Source organism: Papaver somniferum, unplaced genomic scaffold (genome assembly GCF_003573695.1).
Source record: "Papaver somniferum cultivar HN1 unplaced genomic scaffold, ASM357369v1 unplaced-scaffold_7, whole genome shotgun sequence".
NCBI lineage: Eukaryota > Viridiplantae > Streptophyta > Magnoliopsida > Ranunculales > Papaveraceae > Papaver > Papaver somniferum.
The window spans coordinates 193670-199341 of NW_020649859.1; the positions used below are offsets into that span (position 1 = coordinate 193670).

Here is a 5672-nt window from a genome sequence, read left to right on the forward strand (position 1 = left end):
TAAATTCATGGGAGTACAAAATTCTTCATGTTCAAATTGTGGTGATTGGTACATGTGTGCATGGTCATTAGGGTTTATAAAAGATTGATCGCAACCCTCAAAGGATTGATTATGGTCCCAATGACTACCATTCTCACAATTTATGGGCATTTCATACCTTGGATTTTCTCTAGATTGCCTAAAATTATGCAAAATATGACAATTCTCAACAGGGTGGTCTAAACTACCACATGCGGGACATGCATAGATTTCAGGTTGCCTAAGAAAATTAGATGCGACAGATTCCTCATGTGATTGCATTTCTAAAGCTGCGATTCGAGCTTCTAATTGATCCACAAGAGATGATTGTGTGAGTGAGGCATTAGCAAAATGTTCATTTTCACGTTGTGGCAAACGATGCATGTGTGAATAGTCATTAGGGTTCATGTATTGAGGCTCGGGACTTTGAAAATGTCCATAATAATTCCTATAACTATTGACATCATGGTCTGTGGGAGGTTCATAACGTGAAGTTTGTCCACACGCAAGTTCTCTAAGGGATTTGTTGTATTCCCCAACTGTAGAAAAAGATCTATACATGATTGGCTCAAAAGCTAAGTAAAGAATGTACAAAGCTCAGAATTTGGTTTTTAATGGGTTTGGATTTTTGGGAAGAATTTGGTTTTTATGGGTAACATTTGGTTTTGTCGGGTTTGAAAAGAAAAGTTTGGTTTAAAATGGGAGCAAAAGAAAATTTTAAATTTAATTTAATTTATTTTTTATTTATTTTTTTTTTTTTTTAAATAATAAAAAGAAGAAAATAAAAATTTGGTTTTTGAAATGGGAGCAAGCCCACTGTGCAAGCCTCTAATGAAATGAAAGGAAGGCTGCGGCCCACAATCGGTTATCAGCTCAGCTGGGTTTAAACCCAGAGTCCAAAATACAAGTCCAATGGAAAAATTTAAACAAGCCCACACAAAATAAATACAAGCCCACAAATTAAACAACAAGCCCAAAAATAAATTATTACAAACCCAAAATAGAAAAATAAAAAGCCCAAAAAAATTGGGTTAATTATTACAAGCCCACAATTAAAAATTGGAAGCCCACAGGTTGGGTTCTCTCGATTGAATGGGTTTAGGCTTACCTTTTTAGCACAGCCCAGCTGCTCTGATATTGTTGCAAAAACCCAGTTGGGTTTTGGTTCTTTTCCTTGGTGGCGTCCCAGCAGAGGAAAAACAGGTTCAGAATCAGCAGGTCCAACAGCAAATGAAATGAAGCAGATGCAGATGCAAATGCTATGAAATGAAATACATAATAGCTAAGAAAAAACACAGATAAAACACAGCACCAATCCCCGGCAGCGGCGCCAAAAACTTGGTGGGTCCGGAAAGGCGTATAAATTTGAAGCAATAGAAACGGGCCTACAGTAATACCGCAAGTGCACGGTCGTCAGTTGTAGCTCGTGCAAGTACGGGTCGATCCACAGAGATCGGGTGTGTTTCGGAAGTGTTTTAGCTAAATGGGTTCCTAGATTTGCTTTGGGCTTAGAAGCCCTTTGGAAGTGTTGGGCTTAATGTACTATTGGGTTTGAATGCCCTTTGAATGTATTGGGCTTAGTGGGTTTGTTAAACATAAAATGAACTGAGCTTGGGCTCAGTTATCTTTGAAGTGCAAATGGGCTTTGGGCCTTTGATTGAGCTTTGGGCTTTGGTTATGGTCTTCTGATGAGCCCAATTTGTGCTCTGGGCTTTTGGTTTTAGAAACTGGGCTTGGTCTTTGAAAGCTGGGCTTTGTTTCAGTGAACTGATTTGAGCTTTGGGCTCAACAGTTCAACTGTGACTTGGGCTTAGGGCCTTAGACTCAGTTGTGAAGTGAGCCTTGGAGAGCAAAGCAAGCAGCAGCAATGCAACAACCACAGAAGTGGATTGGCAGCAGCAGCTGCAGAGGCTCAGATGCAGGAGGCAACAGCAGCTACAGCAGCAGTAACTGCAGCAGAACCAGGAGCTGCAGGAGAGGAAAGCAAAGCAGCAATAGAAGAAGTGCTGCAGAATTGGCAGCAGAAAATGCACAGCAGTGCAGTAGCAACAGAGCTGCAGCAGCAGCTGCAGCTGCTCAAGCAGTGAAGAAAATGCAAAGCAAAAATGCAACAGAGTTGCAGGGCAAAGAAGAAACAATCAAGGCAAAAGCAAAACAAAGCAAGAACAAAGCTAACAGTTGATGATGGAATTGTGGATGAGAATGAAGGTTGATGGCAAACTAGGGCATTGATTCCACCTCTTAACCTAGACTAAGTCGGATATTCCAATTGCAACCAAATTATCCTCCCAAGGTACTAGCTATCTGATTAGAGCATAACTAGTCTGAGGTTTGGACCATAATCAATTAACATGGGCTGCTGCACTTTCAATCACAGGGGTATCCTAACTACAATGTATGCCTGACATACAATGTGAGAGCAAAGTGATGAGAGGCCAAAATTGTAGTCTCCTACACAGTGGCATTAAGGTTTCATCTTCACCCTAGTGGTGAATTAGAACATGCTAACACCTAGAACTAAACAGGAACAATTACAAATGAACAGGAGCATTAAACTAACAACACATCAACAATTACACAACATCAAAACACACAGTGAACAAGAAGAAAAATATGCAAATGATGAAAATTGACAATGAAATTAAAATCAAACCTAACCCAAATTGGGTGGAAACTTGGCTAGTCCAAGAACAGTTTTCTCTCTACACATCAGTTCCTATTTATAGTTTACAACAAAAAATACAAACCCTAATTCGAAACCCTAAAATTTTGGGGAAAATCAAATTCTCTCACCAATTTTCTGAATTAAGCTCGACCCATGCCCTGTTGATGTTCCCTCTGCTCCTCCTCAGCTCCACAACTCCCAATTGCGTCTACTGATGCCCTAGCTTTTCTCTTTCTTATCTGTAGCACCTAGGGTTGATGCTAAGAACAAGAAAGGGAAATACTAGGGAGCTGGATGATGGTGAAGCTCGAGGTGGTGATGGAAGAGATGGTGGTGGCGTACATGGTGTTGCAGTTGCAGCTCTGCAACTGTCGGGTGGAGGAGAAGAAGAAAGAAAGAAAATGATTTGGGAAGAAGAGGGTGTTTGGCTTGAGGTCGATGGGTTCGATGGCTAAGGTGTTGAGCGGGTTCATCAAACTTTGATGTCTAGCGAGGAGACGCGTTGGATGTGAAGATGGTTGGTAGATCTAACGGTGGTATGAGAGATGAATCACTTCAACCGTTGGATTGTGAAATACAACAAAGTTAACGGCGAAGATCGAGGTTAGGTGCTGTAGTGTTAAGCGGAAGTATCGAGATTTGATGGGAAGGCAAAGAAGCGACCGTAGGATCTAAATGTGATCTAATCTGAAGGCTTAGAATTTAGGTGCTATGGTATGTGATAGGAGCTTCAGATTTTGATGCGCGATGAAGGAGCGACCATCGGATGCTTCTGAGAACTGATCTGATGGCTGAGAACGGAGGCGTTTTTGTGTGTATAAAATGAGGTTGTGCGCACCATTCTTCGCGGCTTCCTTGCGTGATTTCTCCCGGCTTTTCACTACTTTTCTGCTCTTTTCCGCTCCGCAAGTCATCCAGACTTTATTTATTACCTAAAAATGCAAAATTAAGTAAGAAAAATATTTATTCTTGAAAACAATGAAAATACAGAATATGGGATAAAATGTAGAATTAATGATCAAAAGATGAGTTAAATGCCAACAAAAAGGGATAAATATATACAATATTTGGCACTCATCACCTGACTGTTTCCAGTTTCCTTCTCATGTATCTCTATTGCTCCATCTACCGTTTAGTGAAATGACAAATGTTTGATTATGAAGAGAAACAGTTGTGCTTGTTATATGTAAGCTAAGAAAATTATGTAATATATGTTAGCTAAGCATAGTTGAAACCATATAATTTTGATGTTCTGTAAATCTCATTACCATAACATATGCAGTTATTGAGAACCCCGATATGAGCTATTGAAATCACTTCTTTTGTCTAACATTTTATAGCTAAACATTTCAAATTCTGGGTATTCATGGTGTTGTTTTGTCAATTTTTCATAAAATGATACAAGCGAGGACCGCATGCATAATTTATTTCATATTATCTATAAAATGGTTTCTCTACACATCCTGTTAATTTGTGCGTACTTGAATGGAGGCATATGATTAGTGATAATTTATTTTTTTAATTCGCAAATGTATAAAATCTGTACGCACGATCTCCATTCAAATTATCCACGTCTCGTATTTGTTTTCCTGTGGTTACCGTTAGATATACACTATCAATACAGTTACATATATAAATGATTAAGATTATAACATTATCCCAAGTTTTCGTTTCATTTGATGGGTTTTTTAATTGTGCCAGGGTTTGCTTTGGATTCTATTTCCCAAAAAATATCTAACATTGGGATGGAGGAAGAAACCCCAGCAACTCTTCGGATATTTTATAGTGAGCATGTCAGTGAGTAAGGATTTCTTGGCCCTGGTTCGTCTTCCCTGATTCGTCTGCTGGTCCTCAAGTTTGTTTTGAGCATGTATGCATGGATGTCTTGGCCCTAGCCTCTCTCAAAGTTGACCTGTCAGGCATTGAGCCCGACTCTACTGTGACTGTCAAGTGGCGTGGGAAAGCATATTTCATCAAACGCCGCATGAGGATGATATAAAACTTGCCAACACTGCCGACCAGGGCATCCTAGTGATCCAAAGGACAATGCGGTTAAAGTCAAGAACCCAGAATGGGTTATTGTTGTTGGTGTCTATACCCAACTTGGTTGCATCCCTTTGCCTAATTCCTGGGGATTTTGATGGTTTGTTCTGTCCATGCCATGCATGGTTCTCACTACGACATTTCAGGTAGGAATCGTAAGTGCTCAGCACCAAAGAACCTGGAGTACCTATTTACAACTTTTTGGAAGATAACAAGTTTTTTTTTATGCTTTTAGGATTCTTAACTTGAAATGTTCTTTTGGAATTTATTATTTTATGATGTCTGATATGTTTGATTACGTGAAAAAGAAAGATGGTTGAGAGTCTATTGAACAAGTTGGTAGTGGTAAATGCTTATGGCCTAAAATGTGTACAAGGGTATTTTCTGTCCCATAAATTTTAGTCAGCTGAGTCAGGTCTGACTCACAAAACAAACACATTTTCTGAGTCGGACCTTACTGGGTCAGTTCCAGATCAGTCAGGTGATTTCACTCAGAGCCAGATGACTCAGATCCATACGACTCAGATGAGTCAGCTGTAAACAAACAAGGTGTTGGTCTTGATAAGGCCGACCAAAATTGCTAAAGGCACCCGTCCAAACGATAAGGGCAGTCGGGCGGTTCAAAGCAAAGTGACTAATTTTTCCTTCATACAAAACTGATAATATCTCCTTCATCCGATATATCAGATTACCACGTTCGAGTAGTCCATTTCGCGTAACTTTTCGAGATCTATCCAACGGTACTAGTTTCGTATCTAAATCGTTGTTAGGTTAATTTCTATTAATTAGCGTTCCCGTTAAACTAAACGAGTTATTACCGGCTAATTCGACCCTTGACCGGTCTAATAGCGTTGACGAGCTTGAGGGTCTTTACACATAACCTGTAGCCTTTCACACCCTTTGCATACCCACGAAATATACACTTCTTTGATATAGGCTTGAGCTT

At 39.7% G+C, this 5672-nt stretch overlaps 1 pseudogene; it reads left to right on the forward strand.

The window, feature by feature from the left end:
* Positions 1-4128: 4128 nt before the first annotated feature.
* LOC113343876 lies at positions 4129-4975 on the forward strand (annotated as a pseudogene).
* Positions 4976-5672: the final 697 nt, after the last annotated feature.